At 41.5% G+C, this 26,703-nt stretch overlaps 1 long non-coding RNA gene across 4 annotated transcripts in view; it reads left to right on the top strand.

Moving 5' to 3' along the window:
- LOC114232670 (uncharacterized) overlaps positions 1–26,703 on the top strand; it is a 76,594-nt gene that overhangs the window by 24,187 nt on the left and 25,704 nt on the right. For 3 of the 4 annotated variants that reach the window (XR_008556537.1, XR_008556536.1, XR_008556535.1), the window contains 2 exons: positions 15,325–15,380; positions 17,321–17,392. This is a non-coding gene — a long non-coding RNA (uncharacterized LOC114232670). The remainder of the gene's footprint in view (positions 1–15,324; positions 15,381–17,320; positions 17,393–26,703) is intronic. The other variant, XR_008556538.1, reaches the window with a different exon arrangement.

Here is a 26,703-nt window from a genome sequence, read left to right as displayed (position 1 = left end):
GAATTTGATCTCTGAATCATTCGTACTTGAAATACCAGTTTGCATTCTATTGACATTCACTTAAGGTTTAGTGAATGAACAAATGAATGAATAAAGAATGGCTTCCTGAAAATCAGTCAAACTAGACCCCAAACAAGAATGAACAATTCTTATCATGTTCTGGAACATGGACTATTAGCACCAGAAGGGACCTTCGATATGATAGAGATTCATCACATCTGACAGATGAGGAAGCTACATTTCAAAAGGTCTCATGTCAAGTTTATAGCAGAGACAGAGCTCTGGGCCTGGGGATGCCAAGTTCACTAACTGTCACGCTCTAAGACACCTTAGTTTTATGGATCCACCCACAATTTTAAACACAGAAGAATTTCTCTTGCTTCATCTCTCAAAACAGGGCTGAGATCTAGCTGCCAGACCCTAATGGATCAAAACAGAAATATTTACCATTCTCCTGGTTTGCGATGATTTTCAGGGTAGTTATTCGTTGTTTAGAACCTGCTCATTACACTATTTTCCTACATAATGAAGACAAATGCCCACAGTTTAGCTACAGATTTGGTTAATGACAAGATGTATAATAATACAAGATAATAGGGCCAGGCCATTGCATTCTAATTAAATATTGTTGTCAGATTCTTTTCCTCATTAATCTTCTTTTATTCTCCATGCTTTATGGCTATTTTGCCTTCCACCTTCAGTAAATGTACACATGTAATTTTAAGGACAGAAATAGTCTCCAGGTTTTTATGGGATTCGGGCTTTCTTCTCTCTGTATCTGTTCATGTGCAGATGTGCCATTGAGCTTCAGAGGGAAGACATCACGTGTAACCCAGATGAGGCCTCTAATTGGTATGCTAGCCCACGCAAGGCTATCTGATTGCATTCAGTAACTGGCAGGGACAGAAAGCATTTCCAAGGAAAATAATACCTCACTGTGAATCTGGGAATCTCTGTGTAAGAACTGAGCAATAAACACTAGCCTTAATTTTAATGGCTGGCATACCAATTAGAGGCCTCATCTGGGTTACACGTGAAATTTTTCAAACCACAGGACTCTGATATTTAAGCCCACCCCAAGAGACAGGGACACTAGCATAAGACTGTTACGGGAGTCAATGTCAAATTTTCAACTGTTCACGGACACAGTCAGCATTTTAGAGCATCAGAATTTCCAGATCATCGTTTTCTCTCAGAAGCAAAAGTATTTACCTATCTAAGAATTGTTGAAATCTGAGGTTTCCATGGGCTTTCTGGCTGTCGGCAATAACCCCTTATAGGTCCAGCTTTGATGGGGCAGTATTTAGGTTCTAATGGCCCTTAAAAGCTGCAAGGTGCAAATGTGAAACGATGAAATCTGGAACGCAATGGCCATTTGCAGAATGATCCTTGCAAAACTGCAGAGAGATTTGGCAGTTGATGAGGCATCTCCATCAAAATGTGCTCCCAGAAATGCGTTCTCCATGATACCTGTTCCATTTAATGGTGATCATTCTCACCCTCTACCTCCCTTCCCACAACTAAAGATGATTACTCTGACAGCAAGCTATGTCTCACCCATCATTTTCTGTCAATTTTCTTGCCTCTGGAAAGGATTCTGTTTGGGTTCTTAGATTAATTCTCTAGGCACAACTTTCGCCTCCTATTCTTGCTATTTCAGCTCAAAATAGATATCCTTGGAGAGTTAACTGAGCAAACAAAACAGACTATGATTTAAACAACACACCAATTACAAGTTTTTATGGGGAGGTGAAAAGGATTTGAGGATATCTTTCCTACTGAAACACATACAAGATATGGAGCCTTGCATGAATTTAACAATACAACCAGCCTATCTGGGAACCATCCAAGGATTGAAAATATTTTTTTGTGGGGGTGCGGGGGTGTGGGGGAAACTCCAGAAATTTCCACAAAGCAAAACATGAATTTGCCACCTGCCAAAAACTACACTGAATCCACATGAATGCATTGATATGCAGGCACACTCTGCTGTAGGCTATATGCAAATGTAAGTTATATGCAAATACTACAGCATTTTCTATAAGGGATTTGATCACCCATGGATTTTGGTATCCTCAAAGGTTCTGGAACCAATCTTCCATGAAGAGTGAGGGACAACTATACTCACTCACCTGGTGGCTAAGCAATAGAATTGCTGCTCAACCTCTCATCCTATAATCTAAAGTGATCTCCCATCAGCCTCTGCAGCATTGTATGTGCATACCTGATGGACATTTATGCCTAAGGGCAAAAAAAAATAACCATAAACAAGCCAGTCAACCAATAACAAGTGTTGTAAGAACTGAGCAATAAACACTAGCCTTAATTTTCACTAACCAGGTGTTCACTAACTCACCCTTCTCTGATGACAGTAAAGGATCCCCAGGATGGCATTCAAAATATTTATTAGGGCTAACTTCCTGGGTTAGTGGATTTTCACTGTTCTCTAAAGGCAATTCTTTGTGGCTTTTCTTTCTAACACTGAGCACTTTGATCATCTACAGAGATGATGAATCCTCAGTACTCAAGACTTCATCCCTCCTGATAAGCTGGGGAAACATCTTGACCTATGCAAAACATTGAGTGATGCAGGCAGACATGACATTTAAAGAGACAATGGAAAAGGCCAAAGGTGACCGAGATAGAATTCAGCCTCATTTGAAAAAGGAGACCTGTTTCAATTGCAAAACCCTCACCTCTTATTCAATGGGGCTCCTAGGATGGTGCCCACCTTTCATTTCTTCCCCCCACCCCCCAAGGCAATACATTATTTGGGAAAATGTAACTCTGAGAAACTAGAAAAAAGATTTTTGTTGTTAGTGGTGTGAGACTGAGTCCTGCATTTAGACACATTAGTTACATTTATTAATACAGTAAGGCTTAATAGGGTAATTGCTGGGATGTAGAGGGGTACAAAGAAAAATGGAAATATATGGACAAGGAAGGGACTCAGTATAGATGGTGAATGGAAATGGCGAGACTTCACATGCCAAAGTGGGAAGCTGGAGGTATATTAGGCATTCAGAGCTACTTTCAAATCTTGTCCCAGTGGCCATGGTGTTACTGAAGTCTGGGTGTGGGAGTACCAGAAGGATGAAGGATGTGTTCTACAGTTCCATGATAATGCTATGATCAATGGTGCAACATTTTCCTTAGGGCCAAAAAGTAGGCAGGGTGAAATTTTATCTCATCAGTGGGTCTGATTCCTGAGTCTTTCTGAAATGACAGAAACTCTGATTAAAAATATATGAGTTTCTCACCCCCACATCATTCCCTGAAAATTTATTTTGGTAAAAGGGTATGTTCTTTATTCTTCTACTCTTCTTTTAGATATTCACTCCACAACACATAAAAAGGCTCTGAAAAAGCCCTGCATGAAGAAACCTACATAACCCATATTAACTTATCCGGCCATAGACCCTTTTTCTTTATGCTGAACACCTAAAAATATCCTATTCATCTTGCATCCCACTGAAAAGAATCTTTGGGAAATGCTAGACTAACTCAAAGATCTTTCTCCTGTCCTTACACCACTACCTGCTCATTAAATCATCGGTTCTTCCCCACTCTTTCCCATCTTATTAATCGCTGCCCCATTTCTTTTGCTTTTTTTTTTTTTTTTTTTTGGCAGGGGGATTATCTTTATGTTCCCTCTGCTGACTACTCTTGACTTTACCTTGTAAACTTATTATTATTTATGTGGCTTTTTAAAATTACTACTTTGTCATCCTTCAGATTTGGATTTCTTTTTCATTCCACTTAATCACTTCTCCAGATCAGAGAGTTTCTTCCAAGCACGTTCAAGGATCCCAATAAGGCAACTTGGTCTTCACTTAATTTACTCAAAGGGAGGAACACTTTTTCCTTCTTCTCCTCTAGGTTCTTTGGCTGCTGGTCTATAATTAAATTGTCATAAGACAGATTAACAGGAGAAAAACAAATTTAGTTTCATACATAGGAGACCATAAAAATATGAGACTCAAAGAAATGACCAAAGCAGGTAGTTTTTAGACAAAATAAAAATTTGTGAAGAATTGGCAATACAAAGGACTTTGGGCATGGAGTAATAAATTAGTGAAGAAGTAGAAAGTTTTATTTATATAGCCTTGTTGGCCCCAAATTACCTATCTCTGGTAATAAGGATGCCCTTTACCCTCTTGGTATAGGGAGGTACATTTCTTTTCTTTTTTTTAAATTATCTTTATTGTTGAAAGTATTACGGATGTTCCCCTTTTTCCCCCATTGACCCCTTCTATCCTACCCCTGCCCCAGGCCTTTACTACACTATTGTCTGTGTCCATGGGTTATGCATATAAGCATATACATTCTTTCTTCCCATTCTACTACTAACCCTCCCCTTCCCTCTGAAATTCAACAGACTGTTCATGCTTCTATGCCTCTTGATCTATTTTGTTCATCAGTTTATTTTGTTCTTTAGATTCCACATATGAGTGAGATCATGTGATACTTGTCTTTCTCTGACTGGCTTATTTTGATTAGCATAATACTCTCCAGGTCCCTCTATGCTGTCTCAAAGGGTAAGAGATCCTTCTTATTTACTGTTGCATAGTATTCTATTATGTAAATGTCGCTTTTTTATCCACTCATCTTCTAATGGGCAGTTGGGTTGGAGGGTAACTTTCACATAGGAGATTTCTTTCCTGCTTAACAGAGGACAAAGGGGTTGGGGGGCAGTCAGAGTGTCCTTCTTACATTGGCTGTTTCTTAAATAACTTGAATTCAAAGTAATCAATATGCCAAAGTGACATATTTTGGGGTGGCATATTCTTGTCCTCTTCATTACATTTTACTGCCTCTGCCAACCACACTTCATTCTTTCTCTAAGGACATTCATGTCTTTAGAAATATTGCTCTCTCAGTCTATCATTATTTTATATTTTCCTTAATATTTCTTTTCTACCACAGTTATTTTGCTTTTTCACCCCAGTTTATATTCTCCATTAAAAATGCAGAGGCTATTTTTGTCTCCCACTACATTATATGCCTGTCTTTTAAAATTTTAATAATACCATATCACATATGCATAAATAAATTATCACAATAAAGCCCTCCACATATTTGTTTACTCGTGATATCTGATTTAGCTGGTTTCATATCAAGAGGTCCTACCCATATTTCTCTAATCCTTTTTAATGAAATCTAAAATGACTTCCCGTATTTCTTTGCAGTCATGTAAAGTATTTGGTGCCTCATAACTTTTAAGATTTTTATTGTTCTGCCCAAGTGCTCTCTATTAAAAGAAAACTCTCAGGGTGTTCTGATTGCTTTTTGAAGTCCACATTGTACAACAATAGAGGCCTGGTCATCTCTTGTATCTGTAGTTCTTAGTAATCATACAATCTGTTGTAAGGGTCATTCCTTCCAGTAGCATTTTCCTTCCAAGTGTACTTGGCGTCTGTTTTTCATACAGCAGTCAGTAACAGTATACAGCTTTGAGGGAGATCAGAGAGGCTTTTCTTTCTTTCTTTCTTTCTTTTGGTAGATTGCCTTTAAGTCATAAAAAAAAAATCTAATAGCTACAATTTATGGAGCATTTACTCTCTATTGCCAAACTGTATGCACTTTACAAATCTTATCTAATTCCTTGCAATGTGGACATTTTTATCCCCATTTTATAGTCAAGAGAGCTGAGTTTCATGGAGATAAAGCAATTTGCCTAAGGTCATATAGCTTCTGAGCTATAAACCCAGCTTTACCTGAGTCCAAAGTCTCTTACCTATTAAGCCATGCTACTGTATCTTTCAATGAAAACCACCAGTTTTCTCCACTAACATGTGTCAAAACAGCAACTAGGACTTTGTTAATGATGGAACAGACTCACACTTGGAGAACAAAGACTTAGAGACTACATAAAACCACCAGAATGAGGCAGACACTGGTCAGAACAGCTGCTTATATCCTGTAGTGGGGGCAGGTTAGGTTTGGTCCTTAAAGCATAGTACTCGGCAAACATGGAAATGCATTATACACAGCCTAAGCTGGTGGTCAGACCACACACACACACACACACACACACACACACACACACACACACAGGAGCGGGCTGAGTATATTGGATTTCATAAGTGAAAGTTCAATAGCAACTTGTCTTCAAGCATGGGTGAATTTTTTGAAGTATGTAAATTGTGTTGTCAAGAATACTCCTCTCTCTTCTTTTCTTGACACAACTCTTTCTAATTTGGCTTCATTCTCCGACAGGCTATTCTCAGGCAGTAGCAAAGGGGCCACCAGAAGCTATAGGTTTGCACTGAACCAGCTTTGTGTCCCTAGTAGAAAAGAGCTTCTTTTTCTTATTGGCTCAACAAAAGTCTTACAGTTGACTGGGACAGTGTGAGTAATGTGTCCTCTTATGAACTAAGCAATTACTCTGGCCAGAGTATACTGATTGTTCTTACCTGGACCCTGGGTTCACTCTTAGAACTTCAGGGAATGAAGAAAGCAATGTGGCCCAATCAGAATGACATGAAGTGCAAGTAGGGAGCCAATGATTCTGAAAGAAGGTAGTATGGATTCTGGGCACTCATGAATGACAAATGTCCACTACTCTTTTATAAGAAGAAAGACAGAGACCTACAACAACTGGCAAACATGAGTGCCAAGGTTAACTCAATACCCGAGTTGCTGAACTAGGTTTCTAAGACTCTGACAAAGGACAAGATTAGTCTTTTAACTCTGCCAGGAAGTCATTTAGCTCTACTAGGAAAGAACAAAGAATTATAAAGGCAAGGAGCCAGACATCCATTCATTCATACACTCTTTCATCTTGCAAACACATGTCCATTCATTCTGCCATTGAAGTTTATCTGCTCTTTGACAAGCACTGTGATAAGTTCCCTGGATGTAGATGAGTTCCAGTACTTCCCATAAAGAATTCAGTGTAGAAGAAGCAAGGGAGAAGGCTCAATCAATAGCTGTAATACAAGAAGTTAAGTACAACATTCCATTTTCATCCATGGTAGAATCATTCAGTAGCAATGCCTTCAGTCTGAAAAAGATTTTGTAAAGAGCAAGTGAGCATAGCGTATGTATTAGAAAAATGCCATAATCAATCATGTGCCTGCTTCACTTATTAGGAGTCTATTTGATCTCTCTGGGATTCGAACAAGATTCTTCCTCCTTCTTTAGGAATTTTAAATCTAACCATGGCTAATACTCCTGCAAATGAAATAGAAACAGGGCACAAATAACCCCAAAATCATTCCCACTTGCTTTTGCAATGAATAGCAAAATAGAATTTGGCTTGGATCCAAATACTGGTTTTCTTACTTGATATGAAGCTAGGGATAAGTCATTTAATATCACTGGGCCTCTGTTTATGCATCTGTAAAATGGGCATGTTAATAGCACAGAGGACTATTGTGAGAATCAAATGAGCTATCCATAATAATAAAAGTGTAATATGCTAATTAGACCGGACAGCTGAATGACCTTCTGGATGTCATTCTGGATGTCCTTCTGGACAAAGCCGCAGTGGCAGGGGTCAAGGCAGAGGTGGTTACAGGTGATCAGGCAGGCAGGCAAACAGTTAGGGGTGATCAGGCAAGCCAGCAGAGTGGTTAGGGGGCGATCAGACAGGCAGGTGAGCAGTTAGGGGCAATCAGGCAGGCAGGTGAATGGTTGGGGGTGATGAGGCAATCAGGCAGAGGTGGTTAGGGGCAATGAGGCAGGCAGGCAAGTGGTTAGGGGCAATGAGGTAGGCAAGCAAGTGGTTAGGGGCTATCAGGCAGGCAAACAGGCAGGCGAGCGGTTAGGAGCCAGTGGTCCCAGATTGCAAGAGGGATGTCTGACTGCTGGTTTAGGCTCGATCCCTGCAGCAGTCAGACATCCCCCAAGGGGTCCCAGATTGTGAGAGGGTGCGGGCTGGGCTAAGGGGACCCCCCCATGCACAAATTTTGTGCACCGGGCCTCTAGTTGTATATAAAGATCTTAAAAATAAAACACATGTTAGAGTGAGTATAAATCAACTGATATTAATTGTAGCCATATTTTGTATATGTCATAATTATTATTATTGAATTAAAATTGAAGACCACAGAAGACCAATGGCTTGCCAATGTTTCCCCAATTTATGAATGGCAGGGTTGGGGCTTGACCCAGGTTTCCTGACTTTTATATGTGGGTTCCTACCCAGGCATCACTGGGCCTCATCATCACACAGTCAATTGTGCTTGGCTCAGATTAGTCCTAAAGTCCTTTATATTCCCTTGGCACATACCTGCTGGGAGCGTGAGTATGGCATTGCCAAGAATAACCATACTTGACATTTGTAGAATACTTTTTATTTTCAAAGCCCTTTTGCTTATGTTACCTGTTCATGTGGGATTAAACACTTGGCATGGATACTCCATTCATGGATAATTGAAGTTGGAGTTTTATGCTAGTTATTAGACTTGATTTCAGCTTGTTTTCTGGGAGAACCTCAGATCGGCTTATTTGGTGTGAAGATGCATTCATTCCCACCAATTTTCAGTGACCCTAGATCAGCCAAAATTGGGAAGTTGATTGGCAAGTCTGAGGGGAAAGTGGGCTTTTCCCAGATTTACTTTGTAGAGGTGGTGGGAGGGATGGTAGCAGAGAAGTGGGTAGATGTGGAGGGGAATTTCAGCTGTTGCCAGTGTCCTGATAGTCACTTCCAGCAGGTAGCAATGCCTCTTCAGAATCCTGAGAGCTCAGACTGAGCTAGGTGGATACATGGGCCATCTTGGAAAGATGGTTGGTTGACACAGCACCCACTGTCCACGCTTTCTTAATGTGAGGCAATGTGTACAAGGCTCTCAGACTGGAATGGTGCATACCACTTAACAAATGGCAGCTTGAAAATAAAAGAAAGAGCTTTTAAATCAGACACATTTGAGTTTGAATGTCTACTCTGCCACTTATGAGCCAGTAACCTTGAGCAAGTTATCTAGTTTCTCTGGTCCTCAATTTCCTCATGTCTTAAATGACTATTGGTGTATTTACCTCATAAAATTGTGATGAAGATAAAATATATTCATGTAGGGCCTGCATGTATAAAAATGGTAACTATTTTTCTATTTTTAGATTACTTAGTTATCATTATTATTAATTAGAGGCCCAGTGCACGAATTCATGCACGAGTGGGGTCCAGCCTGCCTGGCCCCAATCAGGGCCGATCAGGGTCATGCCAGCTGGAGTGAGGGGCCACGGGTGATTGGCCGCTGGGCCCCACTCCCAATTGGGGTGAGGGGACCGATCGGGGATCAGTGGCTGATGGAGGGGCCGTGGGAGGTTGGCCAGCCAGCCCCACCCCAGATTGGTGTGGTGGAGACCCATTAGGGGGCTGGGACCGGCTGGGGGGAGTGGCTGAAGGAGGTTGGCCAGCTGGTCCCACCCCCTATTGGGGTGGGGGGGTGGGCAGGGGCTGGGCCAGCCGGGGGAAGGAGCTGCAGGTGGATCAAGGTGGGAGAGGCTGATCGGGGCAGGGCAGCTGGGGGAAGTGGCCGCAGGAGGTTGGCCGCTGGCACCACCCCTGATCGGCCGGTTAGCTGGCCGCAGTGGGCGTCATAGTGACTGGTTGTTCTGGTCATTATGGCATTCAGGTCACTGGCTTTTTATATATATAGATAGTAGTGGTTACTACTTTAGCAATTCTGAAGGCTGAGATGGTGTTCTTTTTTTTTTTTAATCCTCACCCAAGGATATGTTTTCATTTATTTTTTGAGAGAGAGAAAGAAAGAGAGAGAAACATCCATCGGTTGCCTCTCATATGGGGGATTGAACCTGAAAGCTAGGTGTGTGCCCTGGCCAGGAACTGAACCCTCAACCTTTTAGTGTATGGGGTGACACTCCAATCAACTGAGTCACCCGGCCAAGGCTGAGATGATATTTAAGAGAGTGTTTCTCACCACTGCCCATAGAGGTCTCTGCAGAGGCCCTCCTGGAAGTTGCCTTCTGGGATGATGCTGAGGGTGGCTCTAAGACTCCAGAGAACCTGAGAGGTTTGGAAGTTGATGCAGTTGCCAGGAGAATGGTCCATTACCATTGGTACAGAAAACCAGCAGCTGCCCGCTGCTACTAGGAGTCCTACATTAATTGGGAACACCCCAAGAGCAGGCATGGTATCCTGCCTGAGACATCCATGCACAGTAGGTCATGAACAAGTGGTAGCTCCTGAGAGACCTTGTTGTTGGAAGCTGCCACCAACATCACTGGGAGACCCACCTAGAGTGGAGCCTCTTTAGAATCTCCTTTATAAGAAGAGATTGCAGAAAAGCCCACGTCATAGGGACCAGGAGTGACCATATTCTGGATTCCAGTGCTGTAGGGAATATTACTGCTTAGGAACCTCAGCCCACTCTGCCCTGCCAAAGACACTCTTGGTCCCTAAACACACTATGGTGTGCACATGTGTCTGTGTCTGGGATGTGGTTTGGTAGGGAGCTGATCAGAGAGAGTTAAAGTATTTTAGGGTTTCAGTGCTCCATTGGCTGATGTGATGGAGATGAAGACCCAAATTTGGATGGGTCCCTGAGTGCTGAAGAGATCCTAAATTATAATCTGGTTGCAGGTTCTTGGTGTGCTAAGTGGTCTGAGAAGGAGAGCAGGGGGGCAAGGGAGCATTAACAAAGGAAATTAAAGCCCTTGCATTTTATTTGATGGGAAATAACACTAGCATTCTGCAAGGAGTTTCAGCTCTAAACTGAATTATCCTGCTTCAAGGGCAGCCAAACTTATTGACTATCTGAGTTGTGCAGAATAACATTTGCCTCGTCTGGAATAATAAGCCTGCCATAACTTTAAAAACTGTTTAAAAATAGTTATAAGTTCATAAAGAGCCTTTCTATTCTCACAGCTTCATCTTCCGTGGCTGCTGGGGGTTGAGTGATTCGATTTCTGAGTCGGTTCCTTCTATGGTCTTGGATAAGTTCATTATCTCTCTGGGTTTTGATTGTCCAGTGGTTAATAAAAAATACAAATTTCAAAGTGTACATTGTGAACATTTAATGAGAAAAATGCAGATAAACAATTTGTGTAATGCTTGGTAATGATAACAGTAACGATAATAACATTTATTAGGTGCTTAATATGTCCTACATACTGAGCTTAGTGCTTATACCTCATAACAACCCTCAATTTAGGTATTATTATTATTATTGCTTTTGTTGTTATTCTAATTTGACAGATGAAGACACTGAGGCAAAGACATGTGCTCATAGCATCACTGCAAATAATTTGAAGGGCCATGCTTCAAACTCAGGCAACCTGATGTTAAAAGACATGCACTTAACCCCTTGGCTACTTTTCCTTGATATATTAACTAATTCTTCCATTCAGTATTTCCTGTGCACCTATTATGTGCAAGGCACTGTGAGAGTCCAATCATGAACCTCCACTAATAGCTTTATTCAAATGGCAAGTTAACAGTTAAGAGTGAAGCACAGTGATTGGCAAGAAGATACTAAATAAACACGGCCTAGCTGTTGTCTCTGCTGTCTTGAAAACAGAAAATGAGAAAGTGACGTCATAGAAGAGGAAGCAAATGAAACCCGATGGAGGGAGAGCATGGGAGACATGATGAGAAGCAGTTTATACTACAAGTTCTGGCTGTTTTTTCTCTCTAATGTCATGTTTGTATATCATATCCTTGAAGATATTTTGGAGAACAGAAATCAAGTCTAATTCCCCTCTGGGCCTTACATACTGTCAGGCCTTCTTTGAGCCAACAGATATTTGCTGTATCAAATTGAACTGTGAATGTATTTGGCATTAGCCCAGCTACAACTCCACTGGGGTCAGAGGCTTTCAAGGAGCCAGAAAGGGAACTTGGCCTGGATCCCCATTTCCAAATTTGGTACTGTGCTTCAGTGCTAACAGAGTCCACATGTAGCCCAGAGCCTTCCGCAGTAGGTAGCTGGGTGTTTTTTTTTTAGGTGAAATGGAGTATGGCTGTGGTCCTCAAGGCACAGGTATTATACCCTGAGGCAGCCATACCAAGGTTAGGGGCAAGGGGAAGGCCATTTGAGATAGAGAGCCAGGAAACTCTTCAGTGGGAGCACAGATTTAGTCAGGAAGCCTACATCCTATAGAACCCGGGTTCAAGGACAAACCTCTCCTATTGGGAGACCCCAGGTGTTAGAACTGTCTGTCAAGCAGACACATTTCTCGACCAAACTGAAGATGAACAGTAGGGTCACTGTACTCAAGACTGTGGTCCAGCAGGCTATAGGACCATGAGGTCAGCCTCATCCAACCTACCATTCAAAACTAAAATCTGAATGCTTCTGTCTACAAGATTACTTTTCAGTAACATTAAAACATGATGCCTCTTGAATTCCTTTTTTTAAACTTTCTATTTTAAGAAGAAAAACATTTGCAAGTATAGCAAAATTTTCCCACTTTCCTGATGTGTGTGAGAGAATACTTCATGGCTCCCCGAACAAACAAACTAGACCTTGATAAAAGTTCTAGTAAAAGGAGAGAGGCTTGCCTGCACCTCCTGAGCAGCAAAGCCAAGCTTTCCTCCTCTTACTTTTGATTTCCATTGCCGATGTGCTCTGCAGGGCCTGGACCAAAAGGCAGACAGACACCATATTGAAATCTGATCATTGAAGGCCAACCTTTTGGGTGTCAATCTTACAGACAAGCAGGACTACACAAGCAGAAATTCATTAAGACTGGAAGGGGAGAAAAGTTATTAGTTCCCAATTAGTAGCAAACAGAAGGACATTTATTAACTATCTAAAGTGATGGACCACTGTTTGGCAATCATAACTCATAAAACATTGCAGGACATTCTAGATTAGCCAAAAGAAGTTAAAGAAACAAGTCTTCCTTTAGCTCAGTATTACTGACCAGGTACCTTACTGAGTCTCCTCAGTAGTCATCTTACCTTCATTTGACTCTCTCACTCAGTACAGGGGTTCCTTTGGGCCAAAATGTGGTGTCAGAGCTCTGACAATGCTCTTTATAAGACACCGATTCAGTAACTGTCCTATGTCCCTAACAAGGGGCCGAGATAGAGACTTATGAGACAAAGTGAAAGCCCAGGTTTAATACAACCCAGGAGTTGTGGAACCTTGGACCAATTACTTATATTTTTTGAGCCTCATTTTTATTACCTACTAGAAGCCCAGTGCACGAAATTCGTGCACGGCCAGGGGTTGTCCCTCAGCCCAGCCTGTACCCTCTCCAATCTGGGACTCCTGGAGTGATGTCCGATTGCCCGTTTAGGCCCGATCCTGGTGGGATTGGGCCTAAACGGGCAGTTGGACATCCTTCTCACAATCCAGGACTGCTGGCTCCCAACTGCTTGCCTGCCTGCCTTCCTGATTGCCCCTAACCACTTCTGCCTGCCAGCCTGATCACCCCTAACCACTCCGCTGCCAGCCTGGTTGATGCTTAACTGCTCCCCTGCCAGCCTGTTTGCCCCCAACTTCCCTCCTCTGCCAGCCTGGTCACCCCTAACTGCCCTCTCCTGCAGGGTTGATCACCTCCAACTGCCCTCCCTTGCAAGCCTGGTCCCTCTCAACTGCCCTCCCTTGCAGGCCTGGTCCCTCACAACTGCCCTCCCCTGCTGGCCATCTTGTGGTGGCCATCTTGTGTCCACATGGGGCAGGATCTTTGACCACATGGGGGCAGACATATTGTGTGTTGGAGTGATGGTCAATTTGCATATTATTCTTTTATTAGATAGGATTAGATAGGATAAAGGCCTGGTGCATGGGTGGGGGCCAGCTGGTTTGCCCTGAAGGGTGTCCCAGATCAGGATGGGGTTCCCTTGGGGCATGGGGCAGCCTGAGTGAGGGGCCTGTGGTGGTTTGCAGGCCGGCCACGCCCCCTGGCGACCCAAGTGGAGGCCCTGGTATCTGGAATTTATTTTCCTTCTACAATTGAAACTTTGTAGCCTGGAGCGGAGCCAAGTCTGCTGCTCCCTCCGGGGTGGCAGCCATTTTTGTGGCAGTTAATTCACCTTCTACAATTGAAACTTTGTAGCCTTAAGTGGGTGAGCCCGGCCAGGGTGTGCGGAAAGCTTTGCTTCCCCTGTTGCCAGCGGCAACCCTGGCCTGCTCTCTCAAGCTCCATTCTGCCCCCATTTGTTTGAATTTGTTTACCTTCTATAATTGAAACTTTGTAGCTTGAGTGGAGGCTTAGGCCTGCAACGGCTATGGAAAGCTTGGCTTGCTCTGTTACCTGGGAAACCTTGCTCTCTGTGGCTGTAGCCATTTTGGATGGGGTTAATTTGCATACTCGCCCTGATTGGCTGGTGGGCGTGGCTTTGCTGGTGGGCGTGGCTTATGTAGCAGAGTGATGGTTAATTTGCATATTACCATTTTATTAGAGAGGATGAACTGAAAGTAATAACACTTACCAGATAGGGGAGTTAAGAGGTAATGAGCTATATGTGAAGGTCTGGCTTATGGTGAGCACTCAGTATATTCTATGATGACAATGGGAGAGGTAAAGTCCTATACCAGAGCATCACAGCAATGAGAATTCAAGACCCTTTGGTTATTCCTGAAGGCTAGAAGCCAACACCTTTCAGATTCCCAAGTGATGATTCTAATCAAGATATTTCAAAAAAGCATCATCAAAGAGGTAACATTTGAAATGGATTTTGAAAGTTATGTAGGATTTTACTATGCAGAGAAGAGGGGAAGGGCATTCCAGGTGGTAAAAACCATGAAGACAAAAAGGAAGGGAAGCATTGTGATTTGGAATAAATAGAGTAATGCAGATAGTCCAGAAAATAATGTTTTAGAATGAAAGAAAATCCTACCTAATAATAGACAAATATGCAAATTGACCGCGCCTTCGCTACGCCCAAGCCACGCCCACCAGCCAAGCCACACCCACCAACCAATCAGGATGAGTATGCAAATTACCCCAACAAAGATGGCAGCTAATTTGCATATCAAGACAGCTTAGAAAGAAGCCAAGAGATGCTGAAGGGAGCAAAGCTGCAGAGAAGCAAGCAAGCCGGGGGGGGTGGGGGGAAGGAGAAGGGAGGAGCGGAGGCGGGGCCGGGGGAGAAGGAAGGAGAGCGGGGAGGGCTGGTGGAGAAGGCGGGCCAGGGGACAAGGGAGGAGAGCAGGCGGGGCGGGGTAGAGTGCAGCAGGAAACCCTATTGCAGGATTTTTCCTGCAATGGGAATGCTAGTATATATATAAGGCTGAAAGGTTAAGCCAAACCAAATTGTAGAGGGCTTTAAATGTTGGCTTGATAAGCTTGAGCATTATTCAGAAGGCAAGAATGAGCTGTTCATAGTTTTGAACATAAGACAAATACCATTGTAGGCATAAATGATATAGTAATAGATTTTTTTCTTCATAATTTTCTGAATAGGCATACAGCAAGGATTTCTTAGTTTGGAAAAGAAGCTAGAAGGTGGTACTTACAAGGTAAGAATGCCAAGGACCACCAGAACAAATAAGATGAGGATTTTATCAATTAATTTTTGTAGCATAATAAACCACCCTGAAAAGTCAATGGCTTAAAACATTAATCATTTATTTGGTTCTGTGGTCAGTAATTTAGCCTGGACTCCGCTATGTCTGGAGTCAGCTGTCAGGTCAGCTGGGGTCTGGTTTATTGTAGACCAGGGCACCATGCCTTTCCTCCAAGTGGCATCTCATCTTCCAGCAAGCTGGTCTTGGCTTGCTCACCTGGGGAGGCAGGCTGTCCAGAGAGTGGAAGTGGGCACAGACTGGGGACGGACACATCAAGACTTCTGCCCCTTGCTGTTGATCAAATCAAACCACAGGGCCAGCTCACAATAAAGGGTGGGTAAAGAGACCCATTTTTTGTCAAAAGGAGCTGCAAAGTCACTTGGCCAAGTGGCCTGGATAAAGGCAGAGGAGTAATTTATATCCATTTTTGCAATTGACAACAAGACTACTGGGATTTGACCAGTGTAAAGACACCCTGTACACTTACACCACTTCCTGATCAAGCAAATAACATTGAATCCCAACAGACCTTTCCATAATAGCAGGATGGTGCTGCATAGGAAAAAGCCCCATAGATACGGGGCATTCAGAAATCCTAATGCAAGTCTATTGCACTAAGTTCTAAAGAGGAGTAAGAGCTTATGGCCCACTGACCAAATGTAACCAAATGTGCTTGTAACTTCTTACTCAGGACACAAAAAGCAAAACTTAATGGGCTATGAGGGAAGAATTGATCCATGAAGCAATTTGATAGCAATTGCCAACAGCTTACTGAGAATTAAAGTAATAACAGAAAACTGTCTGAAACGGTTCAAGAGAATAACCTCCAACACTGAAAGTGAGATCATTTTGCAAGGTCTTCCTAAAAGAAACACCCAGCACGGTAGTGCCAAGGCTAAACATTTTCAAGGAAATTTCATGGACCCTTGAATCCCATCCTTTTCCTTGCAACTTCTTTTATTTATGCACGAGGAAAAGCAGACACATCATCGCAGAGCTCAGCATGCAATTAAAAGGCAGTCAGCACAGGCCATAATTTTGCTAAATCAATTTTTGTCAATGATGTGCGAACCCCTCTGAGGTCTGGAAGTGAAGTCTGCTTTTAGTGTATCCATTCCTTTCCCTCACTAGCATGTGCACATTGAGAATGGTATTATCCAACTGCTCATGAATGCTAAGTGCCAAAAATTGATTTCCATTTTGGGGGAGAGAATGGAAGACAGCATTCAGTTAATGAGTTGGTGGTCTCCATCCAGTTCTGAGTGTACCGGTCCCCACTGCACCATGACAATGGGACCCTTTGTAGGCAGTTTTGGCATGAACACTAAGGATTAACTGGGCACAGTGCCTCAATGACTCTCAGCTGCGGCTGTGCTCAGCTCAGAACACAACTAAGGTACAGGGGACAGCCTGAGAAGGCTTCATTTGTCACTGCCCATGGTTCACCACTGCTGGGGACAATCTGTTGTTTGAAAGTCGTACAGTGGGTCTTTTATTTCAGACACAAGCTACACATGGTTTCTCTCCCTTTTGATGAGGGCAGCCGGTTTCATTATTTTCTTGCCAAGAGGTATTTGCAGTCCAGAGCATGTACAAGAACAGCCAAGAAGTTAGTTTCTTTATGCCTTGGCTTTCATTGTAAAGTGTGCAAGATGGAAACAGAAAAAGTTTTTGGAGAATGATAGCAAAAGCATAAATGATCACAGAGCAAAATGTAGAAAATCTAGGAATGCTCTTGGCTGGGCACCATCTTAAAATATCAAACTTGGTAAATATAGACTTGAAAGAGACTTTAAAATGTTGAGTAGACATTTGTGTGTGGAGGGCTTGTTTTGCTGCGTTGGATTTTGTTTGTTTTGCCTGCCCACCATATCTTCCTTCTTGTTTCCTAGAAACACTACACCATAGTTCTGGGAACTGACCACCACCAGCACCTCATCATCATACCCAGGCTCTGAATTTAGGTAAGGCTGACTCAATACCCTCAGCTCCAAGGTTGAGCATATGGCTCAGTCATGACAAATTAAACTATCTTAACTACTTAGTCTCAATAATTGGTTCTGTGCAAGCCTTGACTCAAAATGAGACAGAGTGAATTTTAGAATTTTGCTAATACTGTTGAGAGAAGGGTATTCTCACTTCACTGAGGATGCTCAAGAAGTAGCATGTAAGCTTGGAACCACTGAGGCAATATGACCAATGAAAAAGAAAGCAGAGGGAGGAGGTAGAGGAAAATCTACTCTAGAGGACATCATTTGAGCCTCTGGATCCAGCCATGCCTAAAGCTAGATCTATCATTTTTTTTTTTTTTTTTCATTCTGCAAACCAATAAGCCCCCCATTATTCAACTAATTAGAGATGTATCCTTATTACTTGAAACTGAAATCTCCCTCACTAATTCCCAAGATTCTCCATTTCATTATCATCCTTAGGACAAGGAGAAGATAGAAACCACTAGAGACCATGTTTTCTTTTATTTTTTTCCCCTAAAGTTTTACATATGTCTCCTTTTTCCCCAATTGACCTCCTTTGTCCCCCACCCCGCCCTGGGCCCCTCTCACCTCCGAGGGCAAGCCTCCACCGCCCCAGTGTCTGTGTCGATTGGTTATGCTAATATGCATGCATACAAGTCCTTTGATTGATCTCTAATCCCCTCCCCTCCCCTGCCATTTGTAGAGACCATGTTTTCTTATAAGTTTCCAGCAATAGAGGCCAGCCACATTGTGGGTGGATAATTCTTATATGTCCCTCTTATGGGAAAGAATGTCCCCTTAATGTTCAGACAATTTTTCTCCTGATATAAATTAAGTTCATTTCCTCTCAGAAAGCCATTGAGAAATCCCATTTCCTGCTCCCCTAAGTCATCATAGAGGGAAGATAAGATATCTCTCTAACCTTTCAGTTAAGGACTGACTTCTTTCCTCTGGTCATTTTGTTTCTCTTTGTTCTACTGTCTTAGATATTGTTTTTGTTAGTTTTTCTGAAGTATGGTGACACATATGTGATCAGGTAACTTCCCCACTCAAATCCCTTCATGGACTCCCCACTGACCTTACTATAATGTCTAACCTTCTTTCTGTGGGATAAAAGGCATCTCATTTCCCAGCTTCAGAATGACCTGCTTAGTCCCTTTGTGCTGTCTTGAACTTTGCCTCTGAGCATTCTCTTCCACTAACAGAAAGTGTGTTCCTTACCCCAGGTTTGCCTTGAAGGTAGGCTGGGTCCCAGGCAAATTCCCCAGGTACTTTCTGTCTGCATAATCAGTATGAGTCAGCACCATCCTGGAAGCTCATGTGATCCTGGAAGAAAATGTCACCTTGGTCAGCAGAAAAAACTTGCTTATCAGGCCTGTCTCCCAGGATGACCTCATTGGCCTAAGTCCAAGAACTCTTTGTAGCATCTGAGAGACCCCAGCTGCTGGTTTGAAGTGTTTCTGGTGACTGGGACTCAGAAAGTACATGCAATAGAGGGGAACTTAGCACTTTAAAACATGACAATGGGGGGGTGGGGCGGGGATGAAATCTTTCTTCTTTATATTATCAGTACCTAGCTTAGAGCCTGGGGTAGAGAGAAGATGCATAATAAACATTTATGAACAAAACTTGAAACTATTTTTAAAGTATAGGTCTGAAAAGATTGCTAGAAGAAGAATCAGTTCTGATTTCTGCTGCCTCATACTTATTTAACGTGACCCAGAATAATGGTAGCTTTTTAGCAAAGCACAACATTGCTGATTCATATCAAGTTTGTGGCCAGTTGTGATCCTTGCTAAATTTATGATTAACCAAGCAGTTCAAGTTTTTCTCTTGAACTTTTGTCATTTAAACAGAAAAAAAAAAAATCCAGATTTCAAAATCCTAGGGTGATAATTGTTTTTTTCTTTCATTTTTAATTACATATGAGAAGAACATACCTTCGTCTCAGCTGCTCTATTGTCTTCCAGTTATGTTGTTGGGCAGATCTAAGTTATTTTTTTATGTGATAATTCCAACCCAGTGGGTTCAGTATTAATCCCATCATGTCTAAAGGCATAAGAATGTCTTTTACCTTCTGGAAGAAAAGTTTAAAGGTGATGGGTATATGCGGTATATGATCACTTTACTGTACTTTCTCTCTTTTATTAAAAGCAGCAATACCGCAAAATAAAGGGGGAAACTCTTATTCAAATCTGAAAAGAACATGACCCCAAAGGAAAAAATCTTAAAGCATACCTGGTATTTCTTGTGAAATATATATATATAAAAGGAAGGTAAGAGCCAAAATCCTTAGACCTCTGGCAGCAAAAAGATTTTCCTAAAAATAATAGTTTTCCAAAGATCAATGGAATGGTGAAAGAGAAGGCAAAAGGATGTCAAAATACTGAGGGAAAGAGAGTAAGGTTTTTAAAAAATTCAGATGTACAATATCAATAAGTTTTAACATGTGCATACATCCATAAACCACTACGACAATTAAGGCCATGAACATAACTATTACCCCCAATGTTCCCTTGTGCTCCTGTGTAATTCTTTTTTTTTCATCCCTCCCCACACCTAATTTCCAGGCATACATAGATTTGCCTCCTACCAGTATTGATTAATTTGCAATTTCTGGAATTGTAGAATATAAGTGGAATTATACAGTACATATTCATTTTTGGTCTGGTTTCTTCCATTCACCATAATTACCTTGATAATCATCCAATTTGTTGTGTACATCATTAGTTCATTTATTATTATTCCATGGCTTGCCTGTATTACAATTAGTCTATCCATTCACCTATTAATGGACATTTGAATTGTTTCCAAATCCTGCTGCTTCTTAAAAACCTACTATAAATATTTGAATATAAATTTTTGTATAGACATATGCTTACATTTCTCTTGACTAAGAACATAGGAGTTCAATAGCTGGCTCATATGGTGTATGTTTAACTTTTTAAGAAGCTGCTAAACTGTTCTCCAAAGTGATTATACTATTTAGATTCCCTTTAACAACATCTAAGATTTCCAGCTGGTCCACATCTTTGCCAATACTTGGTAGGGTTATTCTTTTGAACTTTAGCCATTCTAGTAAGTGTGCAGTGGTATCACACTGATTTTAAATTGCATTTCCCTAATGACTGTTTATGTTGAACATATTTTCATGGGCTTATTTGTCCAACCATATATCTTCTTAGGTGAAGTGTATATTTAAATCTTTGGCCTATTTTGAAAGTGGGTGGTTGTTTCTTATTATTGAGTTCTGAGTATTCTTTGTATATTCTGGATATAAGACTTGTATCGGGTATATAACTTGCAAATATTATTTTCTAGTCAGTGGTTTGTCTTTTCATTCTCTTATGAATGTCTTCTGAAAAGAAGTTCTTAATCTTGGTGATATCATATGCATTTTCCTCTTTGGGGGATCATATTTTTGGTGTCATATCTAAGAAATCTTTGCCTAAGGCAAATATCAAAATGTTAGAAGATAAACTGAGGATAGGTCCTAGTACATAGAGTAGGAAAAGGTGGAAAATACAAGAGAACAGATCATATATATAAAATATCAATCCAGAAGCTTCAACATCTCACTACCAAGGGTTCCAGAGAAAGGGTGAAAATATGCATAAAAGGAAATTAGTGAAGAAATAACATATTGATTCCATTTATATAAAAGACAAAACCAGACGAAATGAATCTTTCTGCTAGGCATCAGGATAGTGGCTACATTAGCAGAGGGATTAGATGAGAGCAGAAGGAAGGTTTCTGGGGTGCTGGAATCATTCCATTTCTTGTTTTTAGTGCTGGCTACAAGGATATTTTCAGCTTGTGAAAAAATATTAAGTGTACTCATATGACTTGTTCATTTTTATCTAAGTAGATTGCATATAAATAAAATTTTTAAATAAAACAAAATGAAGAAACATGAACAAAATGCCCAGCATTGAAAGAAGATGAAAGTTTACTTTAACAGAGTTCTTCAAGGGCAAAAAAGAAATCTATAAGAAATGTATAATTTCTAAAATTTCCTAACACCCATGATAAAGAGAGCTCAAAAGTTAGCAAAGAGGAGGAAAAAGATAAACTACAAAAGGATAAGAAGGACATCATCAAACATATAACCATCCTATATAATAAAAGGCTAAAATGCAAATCGACCAAACAGCCAAATGACCAGTCACTATGACATACACTGACCACCAGGGGGCAGACACTCAACGCAGGAGCTACCCCTTGGTGGTCAGTGCACTCCCACAGGGGGAGTGCCGCTCAGCCAGAAGCCCAGCTCATGGCTGGCAAGCGCAGTGGCAGTGGCAGGAGAGGCTCTGTGGCAGTGCTAAGGATGTCCAACTGATGGATTAAGCCTGCTCCCCATGGGCTCCTGGACTGTGAGAGGGTGCAGGCCAGGCTGAGGGACACACCCCTCCCCCCCCAGTGCATGAATTCCATGCACCGGACCTCTAGTTGGTAATAAATACCCCAAAACTGTTTGTTAATTTAGCATTTGCAACCTCAGAGACTGCTTTATGAACAACCCAAACAACATTTCTGAAAATATTGGGGAAAAATTCACTCCATAACGTGTTTCTCTTTTGGAGGAACAATACTCTCTCCATAACATTTTTCTCTTTTGGAGGATTCTTCTATCTTCATATGTGACAAGAGCTAACTATTTTTCCAGATTCTCATTATTGACCCTTCTCCATATAATGGGCTATTATAAACCATATTCTAAAGGGTAAGTTCTGCCAAGAGACAGAATTTTCTTTTAAATGACACATTTTAAAACTAAGAGAGCAATTATTTTGAAACAATTAAGGAGTTAGGTTTTCTTTATAATGACAATGTTATCAGTGACAGAATTAGCTGACTGCTATTTCTTTGCCTTCAATTATTTCTCGACTGTTTCAGCCAGAACCCCTGGGACTCTATTTCTATTAGCTGGTTGGGGTTGAGGAAGCTAGTGTAGAGTCTCTTGCTGTGTAAATTCTTGGTATTTTATGGCTATTACCTTGGATAATACTCATTAATCAAAGTGAGAAAAGTTAAACATTTGTGTACTCCTGTCTTTTCCCCATTTGGATCCCATGGTCCAGCCTCGGGCAAGATGCTTGAGTTGCCATTTTTGAGGGATTTGTTTGTGGCCAATTTACCTCAGGGCTTATGTGGCCAACATTGAGGAAAATAAATGACACCCATGTCATAGCCTGTCAGATGCTGCAATTAAGTAACGTGAACTGTCACAACCACAGAGAAGGGCAGTTCAGAATCCTAAAACTTAGAATGCATGGGACCATCCAATGTCATCATTTGAGATGGAGGAGATTGAGTTCAGGGATTAACAGTTTGGTCAAGGTCATGCAGGTACTTCATCAGTGCTTTATGGCATTGTGATTTCCTTATCCTCCCTCTGTCTACCACACTCAGCTGCTAGAATGATCCTCTGCCAAGCCAGTGTAAGTACATCACTCCCCTGCTTGGGAACCTTTCATAGTCCCCTATTGTTTCTAGCTTCAGGCTGTGAGGGGCCAGCAGCTGGCCTAAGCCCAGTGCTCTGTCAGGAACCAGGTGTCTGCAATGAGAAATAAATGGTCAGCTCTAGCAGCAGCCTTGGAGTCACATGACAAAGAGGCAGAAAATCTGGGTCCAACTCCCAACTGCATCACTGCAACAAATTCTCAGTTTTGGTTAAGCCCCTCCAACAATGTGGACTTTGATGTTTCTCACATGCACAATGACTAAGTTATACTAGATGCCAATGGTCCCCTTCACCTTCGTGATTCCATGACCACATCGCTTTCTCAAAACGTTGAAGTTGAGAGTTACCATGCCCATGTGCTTTTTCCTCAGAGCACCTTTTGATCTCCCCTTGCTTCAAGATTCAAACTGAAGAGGTTATCTTTTTCCAGCCAGAACCTTGTAATTTCCCACGTGTGAAGGGTGGACAGTACAACTAGAAAAATGATTGAAATCCAACAATATCTTCCTCTAAATGAACTTCTTTCCAGCTACCCTCATCCCCTATAGCTTGTATTGACTTCACTTCCCAGTTTGGTTTTTCCAGTCTCTTGCTCTTCCTACATTTTTCTCCTTTTCCACAGTTTGCTCTTTCCTGCTTCCATCTTCCCATTTCTCTTTCCATTTCCCCCCTCTTCTCCTTCCACCTCCTCACTTCTTTCCCTCTTCCTCCTTTCCGTTTTCTTGTCCTGTTAACAAGCATCACCAGCCTCCCCACTGGGGATGGGGACTAATTTGCAGTCTGGGAAAGCCATTGATCAGAAGAGTTTTCTTCCAAGTTTAACCCAATCTAGATTGTTTGGAGCAGAACAGGGGTTCCTAAAGGGATGGAAAAAAGCAAAAATTTTTTCCAGGCTTGAGAAATAAGATTGCTGGCAGGAAATGACCATGGCCTTTGCCCTCTAACTTAATAGAATCCTTAACCAAACAGTTTTATTCATCCAGAGGGAACGATAGACTGGTGTAACTTTGCAGTGAAATATCTGACTGAAATACTCTGCAAATTTGCAGGAAATCCTATTTCTCTGGTTCCTCATAAGTCGGTGTCTAATAAAGAAAAGAAAAAACCAGTTTTTCCCCATGTTAAGAAAAGTTATCAACCGAAGCTTAAGGCTGGTCTGAATGCTCTGAACTCTGTGTAGGTATCAATGACCCCAACTCTCTCCTCCTGCCTCCCTTTGACCCTTAGCAAGTATCATTTCTCCTCAGTGATAGATGAAAAGGGGAAAAGAGTAGAGGAACAGAATACAAAGGCGGAAAATGGGGGAAAAATGCTGACAGAGTGGGAAATAATGGAAGGTGGCAAAAAGTGAAGAACTTTAAAAGGGAAATATTATTCTCTTGGCTTTACAAAGGGTGTTTTTTTGACATATGCATGCTGAAAACACAGGATTGGTTGCATGCCAGCCAGTGCAATTCCCAAGGCTCTGCTTTCATTGAAGTTAATTTCCTTTTCTTTGGGCCTTGCATTCGCAGTGGTGCTGCTTTGGTTTGGGGTATTTCATCCATTTGTGACCTTTCTCGCCTGACATCATGCTTACAGGCAAGTGTTCATGCCAGTTAACCTTCTCTGCTTTCCCCAGGTGACCTTATGAATTTCCATCAGGAAAAATACAAAATCGCCAATTTGTTTTTTCATTACCCAGAGGATAAACACAAAGTGGGGAAGCCTTTTATCTTGCCACACTGGCAAACCTCCTCATTACTCAGCATCGAACAAGCATTTGCTAAGAGTTAATAAATCCAGCGTGTGGCTTTCTTTGTGCGGGGAATGGCTTACCATCCAAGGCAATCCCTTATTAAGGAAAAAGAAATAGAACATACTCATATTTTATTCATGGTCCCAGGATCCCAGGAAAAAAATTCAAAAATTTATAGACACAGAGAAACCAAAAACAAAAAGGCTCACACTTTCTAATTTCAAATGACACCTTTTGACTCTCCGTCACTCAGAGGAGACACTGACCCATGTACACAGTGGTCCCAACATCATTGCTATTTCAGCCTGCCAATTTGATTGCTGAGATTGAGCCCAGTGACCTTTCACCACATCCCCCCACAGTTAAAAGGAACCAAGGTTTATTAAAGCATAGCCCTGAATAAGTCCAATGGCCAATACATTTCATGGTCTTGAGTCATGAATATTCTCTCAATACTATTGTAAGTTCCTTTGCCAGCCTTTCTCTGCAGAGGTGTCTGAGCAGAATCCACACTAAAAGCATCAGCATAGCCAATGCAGCAAGCTTTAATTTACCAATGATTCCTATTCCTGCTAGCCCAGAAAGGCTCCGGTGATTTATTGGACTTGAGCAGAACCCTCATCCATTATAGTTTGTCTTAACTTAATCAAAGGTATCTTCTCCCTTCCTAGCATCTCACCTACCAACTCCACGGTCACCGTGATAAATGTGCCCGCTTGACTTCTTTTTCTGATTACTGTGAATGAAGCATCACAAACAACTTGATACATTCCGTTAATGCTGTGGCTTCAGCGCCGAGATGGCTGTGGTTATGCTGTGTAGAATTAGCTATGTGGGGAGCTGGAGGTGATTGCTCTGGGGTTTTGATTGAGTGATATAATTGATGACTGGGAGCAGAACAGAATTCACAGGGGTTTTTCAGTTGTTTAAGAAACCAAGAAAGCAAAGCAGTTTCCCTGTTTGTTAAGGGAGACCTTCCTATTCATTACCAACAACAGTACACATTCCCCCAACACCTGACACACACACACACACACACACACACACACACACACACACACCCCACATACAACAGCCACCTTTTGAGTAGAAAGCATGACTGATTAGAACAGTCTTTAATCTATGCCCTCCCTGAATTTAGTGGTGATACAGAGAGTACAAGGATATATCTGAACAAATAAGAACCTGAGGAAATAACAGATATATTTTAAATGTTTGTGTAAATTATAGACAAAAGAAAACAATCATGACATAACCAGGCATTTTTTTTCTGTCTGGCCGAAGCTTCCTTTTTGTTGTTTATTAAGTGACTTAGGTAAGTGTTTAAGATTAATCTCTAGACTTTGCCAGCAATGTCCTCTTCATAGACAATAGTTTGAAACCGATGATCATGAACTAAACTGTTATTCTTTGACTAGTTCACTTAAATTCTCTTCTTTGTACATTCAAAGGTCCTCCGAAGAAATGACTGTTAAATGCATCTTTGTGACCAAGCAATTAGGCCAGTGCTTGATCTGCTCAGGGCATTCATAAAATGCAAAGGTTAAACGGAGTCATTCACATTTCAGATGAGACCCCAATTATTTTTTGTAGTCTAGTATATCTAACATAATTCCAAGGATAAGTATGAACTGATAACGCCTCCAGTTGACTGCTTTGCTTTTAAATCATAACCTTCTTAAAGAAGAACATTTTCTGAATACCACTGGCCAACACAGTCCCTTGACCAGGTCAACCTATAGCAGAATGACAATATATGATCCTTTGCTATTGCTTATAGTAAATATATTTTATTCTGTTAAATACATCAGAGTGTCTCTGCAGGATAGCATTGAGAAGAAAACCTGCAGAGAGAGTAGAGGTCATTGAATAACAAGTTGAGAATTAGATAGGGGGTCAGCAAATCCAACCCAGGCAAGTCTGCCCAGAGCCTGTTTTTGTACAGTGCATGAGATAAAGATGGTTGTGATATTTTTAAAGATTTAGAAAACAATAGAGAAGACTATATGTGATCTACATGCCTAAAACATTTACAGAATATTTACAAAAATAGTTTGCTGACTTCTGATTTAGATAATATTAGACAGCCAATCTCTG

This window comes from Eptesicus fuscus, chromosome 7, assembly GCF_027574615.1.
Source record: "Eptesicus fuscus isolate TK198812 chromosome 7, DD_ASM_mEF_20220401, whole genome shotgun sequence".
Taxonomy (NCBI): Eukaryota; Metazoa; Chordata; class Mammalia; order Chiroptera; family Vespertilionidae; genus Eptesicus; species Eptesicus fuscus.
The sequence above is the reverse complement of the archived record's forward strand: the minus strand, read 5'-3'. Positions and strand labels throughout refer to the sequence as shown.